Below are 12,635 nucleotides of genomic sequence, written 5' to 3'. Positions count from 1 at the left end.
TCTTCAACCGCATCAGGGTAGAGCAGCTAGCTGACAATAGCTTTGCAGGCAGGTAGTATTAAGGTCTCTGCCACAGTGTGGGACTTTGGATTTAGCAACAAGCTCAGCAACAAGGTAACTGGCTTTGGGGGCTTTCTCATGTACCTTTCTAGCTTTTCTTAAAAAAGTTGACTGTTTCTCTGTGTTTTCACAAAGGCGAACAGAATAGTCCATCGACTTGTTTTGAAGCAACGGGTGTTTGGTTTGGGGATGAAGTTTAGGATAGCTGCTCGTGTTGTGTTCAAGAACTGCTCAGATTTCTAGCCGTCAGCCACCTTGCTGCCCTTGACAATGTGTTGGAATAAAACATTGGGGGAGGATTGACTGTCGTCACGTATGGATAAAATGGAAAGTACACTTTCGTGAGTATTGACTCTTGACGAGTCTAATCAAATGTACAGTAGACGTGCTAGGGTCCACTGTGTCGCAGACCGCAAGGTAACTGATGGCTAGAAATCCGCACAGTTATTGAACGCGACAAGAGCAATACCTCGCAACTTTCTACCTCCTCCTTCCTTCCGACTGCAACTCCGCCCGACGACGTAAAAAACAAATAAGATATTGGATAATTTCTCGCGGGGCTTGGTGGGCTGCTGGGGGTCCCTTGGCGTGCCGTGCCGGTTAGGGGCTGCGGCTGTGGCACATGGGCCGGGTGGGCGGACGGCGTTGGGGGTGGGCATGGAGCTGGTGGTGCGTCCCCTCTCGCCATCCCTGAAGGCCGGTTGATGGGTGCGCGGGTGGCCCGGGGGACCACCCTGGATCCCGGGGGGGATGATGGCTCCTTTGCTGGGCTGCGGGAGGAAGGATGGGCTGCGCTGAACACACAACCCATCCCCTCCCCGACCCCCCGCAGCCCTGGGTTGGCGCCCGCGTGGTGTCTCCGCTCTTCTGCGTGGCTGTGGCGTGCTTGGTGGGGCTCGCGTGCGGCTGGATGTGATTGGGCGCGCTCGGGTGGGGGGTACTGGGATTGGCAATTGGGCGGTGTAGGGACAGTCGCCAACGGGCTTACACTCACAAGTGATTCACACGATTACTGTGTTCTAGATCACAGAGCTGATTTGTGTACACTCCTTTCAATCACTTAGCTTCTGGACCTCCCTACCCCTGTTACCCTCATTCCCTGGTCAACAGGCCCGCTACATGGTGTCAACCAGAAATGCATCTAGCTGATGATAGCACTGACATATTAGTAGTTAATGTAAACATTCAATGTATTTATTGTCGTTGTTTGTGTTTCTTTTCTTTCTCGTGTTTCTTTTCTTCTGGACCCCCATTACCCCTTCCTGTTCGCTGCTTTGTCATCATAAACGAGGTATGTTGAATGATGTATGTCATACTCTCAATGCTAAACATTAAAACTGTTCAGACCAACCAGGCACTTAGACCTCCATTCTCCGTGTCAAACAGCTGAACAGGACAGGTTTAAAAAAAAAATGAAAAATAAAAATTCTTGCGGTAGACCTGACGATCTGCCACGGCAGACCGGTTGTGATCTAGAGAAGATCTGTGTGTAGGAGTGGTGCAATATCCCTGCTGCAGTTTGTGCAAACTTGGTGAAAAGTTACAGGAAACGTTTGACCTCTGTAATTGTCATCAAATAGATTGTCTCTCTCAATGAACAAGCACCTACCATGAACATTTCAAACTCACCCATCATTTCCAAGTGGGAGAAAATCTTTGTCTTCTGGTGGTGGGAGTAAATTTGTTTTTTATCCTGATTTGCAATGGCTACCCACAACATTTTATGAGATGGATCTAACCCTTGAAACTTTGATTTAGTTGTTTTAGTGTGACAGCCTTATTACGTCTTGGAGTTGAATCCTGGAATTTAGGTCAAGTATGGATTTGTCATTACTCAAAAGTTGGATTGAGTTTGAACTCTTTCAATGTGACAAACTGATTACATTTTAATTGTCATTTGGGTTCAAAATGATTGATCTGGAGAATGTAGCCTTGGTATGACCAAATGACGCATTTATTTGTCTTGGCACTACCCCAGTAGTTTTTTTTTGTTTTTTCTCTCAGAGCAAAAGACCTCCATGCGATTGTTCCATGTTGTCAAGCGGTGCAAGTGTCTAATGAGCTTAGTGAGAACACCTCGCTGCAGGCATTTCTTTGGCTCACCCACAAAAGCCAATCACAAGCGGTGTAATAAATATCTCGTGATAGTCTCGCGGCCTGAGGGGCTTGTCCCTTGTGCAAGGCAGAAATTGATATGTTTAGAATATGTTTAATCGCGGCGACACGTTCGCGCGTTAAGCTCTACGACCCGAGGCTGCTGGTTGTCTTGGGCCTTATCTTTTTGTTTAAGAGTCATAGGTCATAGTCAGCGGTTTATCTTGCTCTGAATGGGAGGAGGTTAAAAGTAAAAGTTTGGCATTCCAGGTATCCCCGAGAACTGCTTCTCTTCCAAATAGTCACTCTACAGATGCACGTTAATTGTAATTGTTGCAAGGTTTTTCTGTTATGTTCTGCAGAAAAAGCGAAGCTCCGTGTGAAGCCATTGGCTCTTAACGGGAAAAATAACTTTGATCCGTAAAGTCAGCAGAATTCATCTTTGATGTGGCTTTTGACTCACCGTAATCACCTGCTGTTTGCTAACACGTGAAATGTCTTTTGGGACCTTTTAGCGATTTGGTTTTGATGGCAACCATGATCAAAGGCACAATTCAAACTTAATCCATCAATCGAGAAAAAAATTGGTTGGCTAGCATAACAGGATGTAAATGTCTCGCCCAAGTTTGCTCTGAGATCACGTTTGTACCGCGAGCGAATCCCCTTGGTGGATTTTACGAAGTCAGACATAAAACCGACAGTTAAATCCAAGTGTTTCAAAGTTGCAGATGTGCTACAAAAACAAAATTGTTGACTCTCCTAACCATTCCTTGACACGGCACCTGTGTCTGGGTACGCAGATGCAATCAAGAGGTACTACTAACTCATTCAGTCATTGACTGGGATAACTGGCATCATGTTCCACTGCCGTTGATAAGTTAACCACATGCACTTTTTTTAATGTCTTAACTGTCCGTAAATAGCAACTGACTCACTTAGAAGCCAATGGTCTCACCAGCAGACCGGTTAGAACGCTGATTCTGAACATAGTTGCTTCACTCGCCAAGTACCTTCGCGTAACATCTCTGCGCTGTTTTTGCATTGGCCCAGCACACAAAGTAATAAGAGCGTGAATCACCCGGGCAGACAGCGAAGTCATTGTTAGTATGTTTCACTAGCTAGGTGGTTGTCTGCAGGGAGGTCAAACGTTGGTCCGACGTAATTTGCCCGTGGAAGAAACCCGACACCGTCGCGTTTCAAAGCTGCAGGAAATCGATTAGCACCTGGCGGGACTCCCTTGCGCACCCCAATATGTGCGCTCACCTCCCTGTGCCCCACCCGACTCCATAAAAGTACGCAAGACCGCTTTACTCCTGCTGTGACACTAAAGCCGGGGGATTGCGGAGTGTGTGGGTGTGCGGGTTTGCACACGTGGAGCTAGTTAGCGGTGAACAAGCTGCCAGACAAGCAGCTGCTGCGCTAATAGTGCCTGTTGCACGTACAGTAGGCGGTGGTGGTGCGCCGGGTCAGATCAGGCTGGAGCGCAGGCCGGTGCCCCGTGACCGTTTTTATCTCTCAAATGCCAGCACAAATATGGACAAAAAAGTAGATGAATCCCTCCTTTTTATGAGCTGGCCAACAGTGTGTTTGCTTAAGCGCTGGATTTCACATCAACAATCCTCAGGGCAACTTTTTTTGCGGGAAGCACTGCCAAACTTCCTTCAAAGTCCATTTGTCTTATTTCGTTCTCAGAATATTCCTGACTTGTCGCTGCCTTGAGAAAAGTCCCCAACGCTTGATTGATTCTGGCAAGCCAGAGGGTCAGGGGCAGTTTACGCGAGCCCTCGTGTTGCCTGACATTTCCCGCATCTCGGTGAGATAAAGTACGTGTCTGGTCATGTATCAGTTTTGTTCAGGAAGTGAACTTTGTCATCGGCTTTTCAAACGGCAAGGGTAAATCCAGACCAGCCTTGTGTTTCTGGCGTGCGGGGTCAAGTGTAGGATGGGGGTTGCTGTGTGAGTTTACATCATGCCCAGGGGTGAGGTTGTTTTTTTGTCTCTGTTTGATTGTCAGATGGATTTCTTTGTTCACTTCACTAGTTTTGAAATTGTAAGTCTCCCACAAAATGGCCAGCAAATCCCAAAAACTAACAACAAAAGTCCCTTACCCGCCCCGGAACATCACCTGGACTGCCAGGTATCTATACAGTCTGGCAGGATTTTCAGAGCCTGTTTTTGCGCGCTTTGTCCCTTGCAGGTCATTCTGATTTTCATTTCATGTATGTCCAAAGGTTGTGAAACATACAAAGTCATGCCTTAACTCAGCTCTACACTCCTCAAGTTGCTCGCAGAGCCGTTAAAATAGAAGCATAGCCCCTAAGAGGAGGTCTTGGCATCCAGAATCGAATTCTAGAGCTGTCTTCCCCCAGAGGCTAGTCTTAGCCGATGACTTCTGAGACGTTGCCTTCTCTGGGCCAACTTTGGCCAACATGTTGCATGCATCACTTCTTATTTTGCGCATTCCTGACGGCCGCATGGCTCGGCGGCGTTTTATCTCACCCCAACAAGACTTATTGAAATCCCAGACCGAGGGCAGAGATCACCTGGCTCTCATACTCCTCTCTTGTCCAAACATGGATTTACACTATCAGGAACTTCACGACTGACTTTGGATGAGCGACTAACGCCTCCCAGAGGACGTGCCATAACATATACAGTAAGGTTTGTTGCTTCGAGCTGGAGTCTACTGCAGGATTTATGCGCGGTTCTTCAGAATGCATCCCGTTACAGGTGATCTGCTGTTCGACGGACGATGAAACACTTCGCTTGGATCTTTTTCCTCCTGTAAAAAGAACCCGCAATCTGTCAAAGAATATCATCTAGACACAACCAGACAAACCTCAATAAGTTACCAGACTTAAAGACATAGGGAGCACCTCTGTTATTATTCTACCTGTAAAAATGTGAATTATTTAAGTCAGCTGTTTGGGGGGTCGCCGGTCGCACTCTCCCGTCTTACCAGCTCGCTCATGCGACCTAATTGGATTTATGTGCGGGAATGTTTTCCAAAGCCGCACTCGTGAAATACGTCCACATCTGCTGGCCATTAGCGGTGGACATAACACACAACAGAGAGAGGAAAGCCCCCGACGCCTTGATTCATTGGAGTGTGCCTCGGCTTTTACTATGGTCCTAGGCCTTATCTCCCGGCCCTCGTAGTAGTTGTTCTTCGCCCGTTGGAGCGTGCGCTTGATCTCTCTACCTGCGCTTTTAATACGGAGCATTGCAGCTTCCATTTGTCTTTTGTCCAATTTCTTTTCCATCTGCCACCGCACCCCGACGTCTACGCGTATGGTTACCTACGCCCGGGCAGTAGTTTGTCTCAGTCATCAGGACTTCCAAGTATTTCAGAATGGCTCCCGGAGGCCGGGATGTCCTCCTGTTTCATCCCTTCTGTGGGCACCAGGAGAAGCTAAGCAACCTGACCTCCTCATCTGTCATCTGCAATGGGGAAGGCGCCCTCCTAATTGGGGGGGAAAGCGTTGAGGGGCTGGGAAGCGGCAGGGGTGGAGGTTGTTATTCGAGTGTTGGGCGGGTCAGAGGTGAAAAGGAGGAGATCACACCGGTGATTAGCTTCCTTCATGTGCAACAGCGCTGGCTGATGGAGCGAGCGAGCGGGAGGAGGGGGGTGTTTGCCATCCACCTGGGGTGTAAAATAATTAGACGGGTAAAATCCCACTTCAGCGCCATTAATGCTGACGCTGCGGGTCAAATGTTTGGACTCCACAGGGAGGGAGAACCTTTATCATCTGAGGAAAACTTGATCTCCTTTGAAGGAGTTTTCAAAGGATGACACCCTTCGCATCTTTGTTTTGTCTCGTTAAGTCTGTTATCGTTGGTATGGTACAGTGGGGCAAATAAGTCAACCACTAAGTGTGTTGTTTTCCGAATTGAAACTATTAGAGAGGCCTGTAATTATCAACATGGGTAAAACTCAACCATGAGAGACAGAGTGTGTGAAAAAAAAACAGAAAATCATATTGTTTGATTTTTAAAGAATATATTTGCAAATCATGATGGAAAAAAAGTATTTGGTCAATACCAAAAGTTCATCTCAATACTTTGTTATGTACCCTTTGTTGGCAATAACGGAGGCCAAACGTTTTTTGTAACTCTTCACAAGCTTTTCACACACTGTTGCTGGTATTTTGGCCCATTCCTCCATGCAGATCTCCTCTACCGCAGTGATGTTTGGGGCTGATTTTCTATGGGGTTGAGATCTGGAGACTGGCTAGGCCACTTCAGGACCTTGAAATGCTTCTTACGAAGCCTCTCCTTTGTTGCCCTGGCTGTGTGTTGGGACCAGCCATGTCTCATCTTCTATGCCCTTGCTGATGGAAGGAGATTTTCATTCAAAATCTCTCGATACATGGCCCCATTCATTCTTTCCTTTACACACATCAGTCATCCTGGTCAATTTTGCATTAAAACAGCCCCAAAGCATGATGTTTCCACACCTATGCTTCACAGTGGGTATGGTGTTCTTCGGATGCAATTCAGTATTCTTTCTCCTCCAAACACAAGAACCTATGTTTCTACCAAAACGTTCTATTTTGGTTTGTGTTATGGTCAGATTCTCCCAGTCCTCTTCTGGATCATCCAAATGCTCTCTAGCGAACCGCAGACGGGCCTGGACGTGTACTTTCTTTAGCAGGGGCACACGTCTGGCAGTACAGGATTTGAGTCCCTGGCGGCGCATTGTGTTACTGATAGTAGCTTTTGTTACTGTGGTCCCAGCTCTCTGTAGGTCATTCACTATGTCCCCCCGTGTGGTTCTGGGATTTTTGCCCACCGTTCTTGTTATCATTTTGACGCCACGGGGTGAGATCTTGCATGGAGCCCCAGATCGAGGGAGATTATCAGTGGTCTTGTATGGCTTCCATTTTCTAATAATCGCTCCCACAGTTGATTTCTTTACACCAAGTGTTTTACCTATTGCAGATTCAGTCTTTCCAGCCTGGTGCAGGTCTCCAATTTTGTCTCTGGTGTCCTCCGACAGCTTTTTGGTGTTGGCCATAGTGGAGTTTGGAGTGTGACTGACTGGAGTTGTGGACAGGTGTCTTTTATTCCGATAATGAGTTAAAACAGGTGCCATTAATACAGGTATCAGGTGGAGTCTCGTTAGACGTCGTTAGAAGAAGTTAGACCACTTTGGAAGCCAAAAATCTTGCTTGTTTGTAGGTGACCAAATAATTATTTTCCACTCTAATTTGGAAATAGATTCTTTCAAAATCAAACAATGTGATATTCTGTTTTTTTTTTTCCACATTCTGTCTCTCATGGTTGAGGTTTACCCATGTTGACAATTACAGGCCTCTCTAATATTTTCAAGTAGGAGAACTTGCACAATTGGTGGTTGACTAAATACTTATTTGCACCGCTGTATGTAGAGGTCTGTATCTGGCCTTCAAGGTATCTTCACTCATGTACCCTAACTTTGACACTCGAGGGTAATCTTTACCAGGATCAAAAGTTATGAACATGTCATCATCGGAAAGGGTAACGCCACATTGTACCTCTCAAGTCCAGGGTCTCTAGGTTGCTTCTCACTGGGAATAATCAACCAAAAAACAAAACGAGGATAAAAATCTCCAAAATTGTCGCTCAGGATGATGGCAAATTAGCACAACGTCATCGGGGAGTTTGCTTGCCTTCACGTCAGAAATGAATTGTTAACCCAGCGATTAACCCGACCAAGAACATTCAAAATGACTGACATTTTGGAGTCCGGGGGGTCTGGAGTGGGCCGGCAATCGGTGGAAGATAATACTCCCGTTGGTTTGACGTGTTTGAAAAGAATCGCTCCTGCCTCCAGCACCTTCCCCCAATGGATGCGTAATCAAAACTTAACATATCTACCTGGGATGTCGGAGGGGCTGGCTGCAGTTCAAAGCGTTGCTATACACACCCAAAAAAGATGTTTTGGTGAGTCTGGATTTCTTCTCAAGGCTGATTGACAGGTGTGATGTTAGCATGCCTCTACACCTGCTGGTACTTTCCCTACACACGTGCTGACCAAAAGGCAGCAAAGCCAAAATGACTCGCACACGTTCTAATGAGCCTTAAGCGGGGCATCTGGCATTTGCCTTCAACCATTTCCCTACCACGCTGGTCTTTCTCTCTGGAGGGCCCTAAGACCGCCGACCATTAACGGCACAAGTGTGGATTTCCTGTCAAGTTCGGGTGAGGGCCCAACAAAAGTCCCGTATGCTGGTACCTGAACTGGATTGCTTCCAGCTGACCCGCCTAAACGCACTATTTTCTTGTCTTACATTGGCCCACCAGGATATCCGCTTTAAGAGGGTGAACTGCCTTCTGTGACATTTATATTCACTTATAACCCTGTGTTGAGATACTAAGATACATTCTGATAGTTACAATCCCTTTGTAAAAACTGTAAACCGGGCAGAAATCCCCAAACTTTAGTACTACGGTGATTGATTGGAAGTGAAAGTTTGTTTTTGAGCACTTCCTGCACTTCGGTACCTGAAGGCGTTTTGCAACTGGCTGAGGATATTTGCGCGCGGTGCCAAGTGATCTTTGGCACGGGCCGCTAAGAATCCCATCTGTTTTTCCACGGCAGCCAAAGTGAGGCAACGGGGACGAACGCACGCGGGATCCTGCTCTTACAATTATCCTCTTTTTTGGCGTCAGGTGCTCGCCCGAAGGAGTTTGAGCGCTCAGATTTGCAACCCATTTACAGAAAAGTAGACCAAGAAGAAGCATGTTCAGATTAATGTTTCTTTAATCTGGCTTGTATATCAGCGACAAGACAAACAAAATACCAATGAAGTTTCCAAGAGCTATTAATCACATGTGTATTAATAATTAGAATTTCAGCATGTATTCTGGAAGACTTTTTAAATTATTTTTTTTGTCTTCCTGGAAATCCATCAAATGCTCACTTGTGTGTATGTTAATTAGAACCGTGTCAGTCAATTGATTGGAGTCCAGGTGCCCTAAAAAGGTCAAAGTTGAAAAGTCCATTGGAGTATACTTTGAAATCCGTCTGTTTAATTAATCGTAATTAATCACAATTCAAACCATCTCTAAAATATGCCATATTTTTCTGTAAATTATTGTTGGAATGGAAAGATAAGACACAAGACGGACATAAACATTCAACATTACTGTACATAAGTACTGTATTTGTTTATTATAACAATAAATCCACAAGATGGCATTAACATTATTAACATTCTTTCTGATAATGGGATCCGTGGATAGAAAGACTTGTAGTTCTTAAAAGATAAATTTGAGTACAATTTATAGTAATTTTTAGGGTTGTTCCGATCATGTTTTTTTGGTCCTGATCCGATCGTTTTAGTTTGAGGATCTGCCGATCCCGATATTTCCCGATCCGATTGCTTTTTTTTGCTCCCGATTCAATTCCAATCATTCCCGATAATTTTTCCCGATCATATACATTTTGGCAATGCGTTAAGAAAAAAATGAATAAAACTCGGACGAATATATACATTCAACATACAGTACATAAGTACTGTATTTGTTTATTATGACAATAAATCCTCAAGATGGCATTTACATTAATAACATTCTTTCTGTGAGAGGGATCCACGGATAGAAAGACTTGTAATTCTTAAAGGACAAATGTGACTTTGTATATTGTGACTAAATATTGCCATCTAGTGTATTTGTTGAGCTTTCAGTAAATGATACTGTAGCCATGCCCAAATGCATGATGGGAATTGGAACCATGACTGTGCGTAGTGCTACCAATTGATATATCTTCTCTGCGTTGGGAAATAACATAGGGTGTTAACAAAAAGATCAATTACTACCTTGATTCCCCACATTGCTTCCCACGATAGCTCTAATCGTAGGGAGAGGGATTGTAAGGCTTTAGCTAATTAAAAAAAGGCTCCAAAGGCTTCCAAAATTCACTCTACTCATTTTACGCTGCCTTTTATCTCTCTACATAGGTAAAACGGCGCCATTACAGATTGAGCTCGACAAGGTGTGAGTGGGTCGTGCAGCGCATGCATTAATTGCGTTAAGTATTTTAACGTGATAATTTTTTTTTTAAATTAATTACCGTCATTATCGGGATAAATTTGATAACCCTACCTTAAGTCAAAACTAAAGACTCTGGATGAGTGTAACATATTATGTCTGTAACGTTAAATACAATTAGAAAACAATATATTTAAAAAATATATATATAAAAAAAAGCATGTCCGATATTTTTTTTGCCGATTCTGATACTTTGAAAATCATGATCGGACCCGATCATCCTGATCGATCGGGACATCTCTAGTAATTTTATATTAAAACCCCTTTTAATGTTTTCGTTTGAATAAAATTTGTAAACTTTTCAATCAAAAAATAAACTAATAGCTCGCCAGTGTTGACGTCGCCGAGCGGGACGTCACATGGGCTCCCTACCGTTGTTCCACAGTGTCTTTAACTACATAAGGTAGTGATTGAAATACACCACCAGGTGTCAATGGCGAGATTTAAATTAGAGATCTAGCCAAGGCAAAGTCTTATTTTATGTAGTTTTATGTGTATTTTGCATAGCTATTATGATTGGCAATGCCAGTTCTCTTTGCATTGAGCGCTTTTTATGAACATTATTTTTTTGAGGGATAGGAATATTGTTGTTGTGCTTTCACTAAATGATACTGTAGCGTCTTAACTCTTCCGCCCAAATGCATGATGGGAAGTTTGGCAACCATGACTGTCAGTGGTGGCTGCAAACGGTATACAGTATGTTCTGCGTTGTGTTCAATCAAGCGTGTTAAGAAAAAGATCGTCTCCTGTCATTCTTCCCCACGTCGTTCGCCACAATACTTATACTGTAGTGAAAGAGTTGCCAAAGCTTAAGCCAATAACCGCTAAAATGGCGTCATTGTAAACTGTTTGAGGCAACGCATGAACGGGTCATTCAGTGCATGCGTTAATTGCGTCAAATATTTTAACGTGATTAGTTCAAAAAATTAATAACCGCCCGTTAACACCATAAATTTGACCACACTAATATATATATATATATAAAGGTTGTAAAGCATTAAAGCAAACAACAAAAATGAATGAAATGAACAAAAAAAAAAGATATGTTCATAATGGGTCAAAACTATTTTTTGAACAGATCATGTGACTAGCACCTTAGACGGTCATTTGCTTTGCATATTATTTACAAAAAAACAAAAAAAATAGGAGAAGGCAATTTTATTTTTCAAATGATTTTTTTCTTTGAAAATATATTATATTATTAAAATATTTTTTTTTTGATTGAAGCAACTTTTTGGGGGATTGAATGTTTTAGACACAAACGTCCTACCCATAATATGGCCCAAACACAAAAAGGATTGCTAAAATCACTTTTTTTTAAATTAAAAATTAAGTCTTCAAATGTAAATATTTGAGTCTCAAATATTTTTTCGCATTCAAAAACTTTTTTTCGATAATTGAAATTTGTCTTTTTTTTTTTTTTTTTTTAAATATATATTTTTTGCTTGAAGCAACTTCTATTTTGGTTGAATAATAAAGACACAAATGTCCAAGACAAAATGTGGCCCAAATGAAAAAAAAAAAAAACATTCAATCAAAAAAGTTGCTTCATTCAAGAAAAAAAAAATCAAAGAAAAATAGCTTTCTAATGCATTTTTTTGAGTTTCAAATTTATTTTTGCATTCAAACAGTTTTTTTTTTTTTTTTTATCAAATAATGAGGACACAAATCTACCTCCAAATGGCTCCGGCCAAGGGATAGAATTTTTGACTGGGGTAACTACATTGGCACAAAACCGTCGGGTGTACCATATTCAATGGATGACGATCTTGGCAAGTATAGCTGTCCTTAGCAGCCTGATTTAGAATTCCTCTCAAGAATGATGGGAAACAAAAAAAATGCTTATTTACAACTTATTATCATAAATATTGTTGTAAGTTAATTTTATTGCTGACACTGCGTTTTGGGACATAACACTACCAACTTTTCAGGATGCTCAAATTGTCCCCACCAACTTTTAAGCAACCTTATTTGCATTTTATAATGAGTTCAGTTTAATAGGTAATTTAGATTGCCTTCCCATATGTTTTCAGGATACAATTGACCCTACTATTATTAGGTGAATTATTTTCATTATGTTCAGACTTATATTTACCCTTTTTTCACTTGCTGAATGTGCTAGTTCATTTTTTCCCCCTCATAGTCACGTTTGATTGGCTGATGACTTGACCCGACCCCCCCCCACACACACACACTGACCCGACGAAAACACAACATGTCGCCAACATGCCGCCTCATCCGCCCCCTTCAACGAAGAGGGATATTAGTTTTTTTTTCAGCCAGCAGCAGCCACTTTGTCATGTAAAAATACGTCAATGTTATGGAGGGAAGGAACACACCACTAATTTTGCTACTGAAATTTTGCTACAACCTGCATAAGAGTTTGCATAACATTAAACTGTGTGAATTTGCTAAGTTGCAAAACTTGAGTAGGAAGCTGCTTAGAA

Source organism: Corythoichthys intestinalis, chromosome 13, assembly GCF_030265065.1.
Source record: "Corythoichthys intestinalis isolate RoL2023-P3 chromosome 13, ASM3026506v1, whole genome shotgun sequence".
NCBI classification, from domain to species: domain Eukaryota; kingdom Metazoa; phylum Chordata; class Actinopteri; order Syngnathiformes; family Syngnathidae; genus Corythoichthys; species Corythoichthys intestinalis.
Note: the sequence above shows the minus strand (reverse complement) of the source record.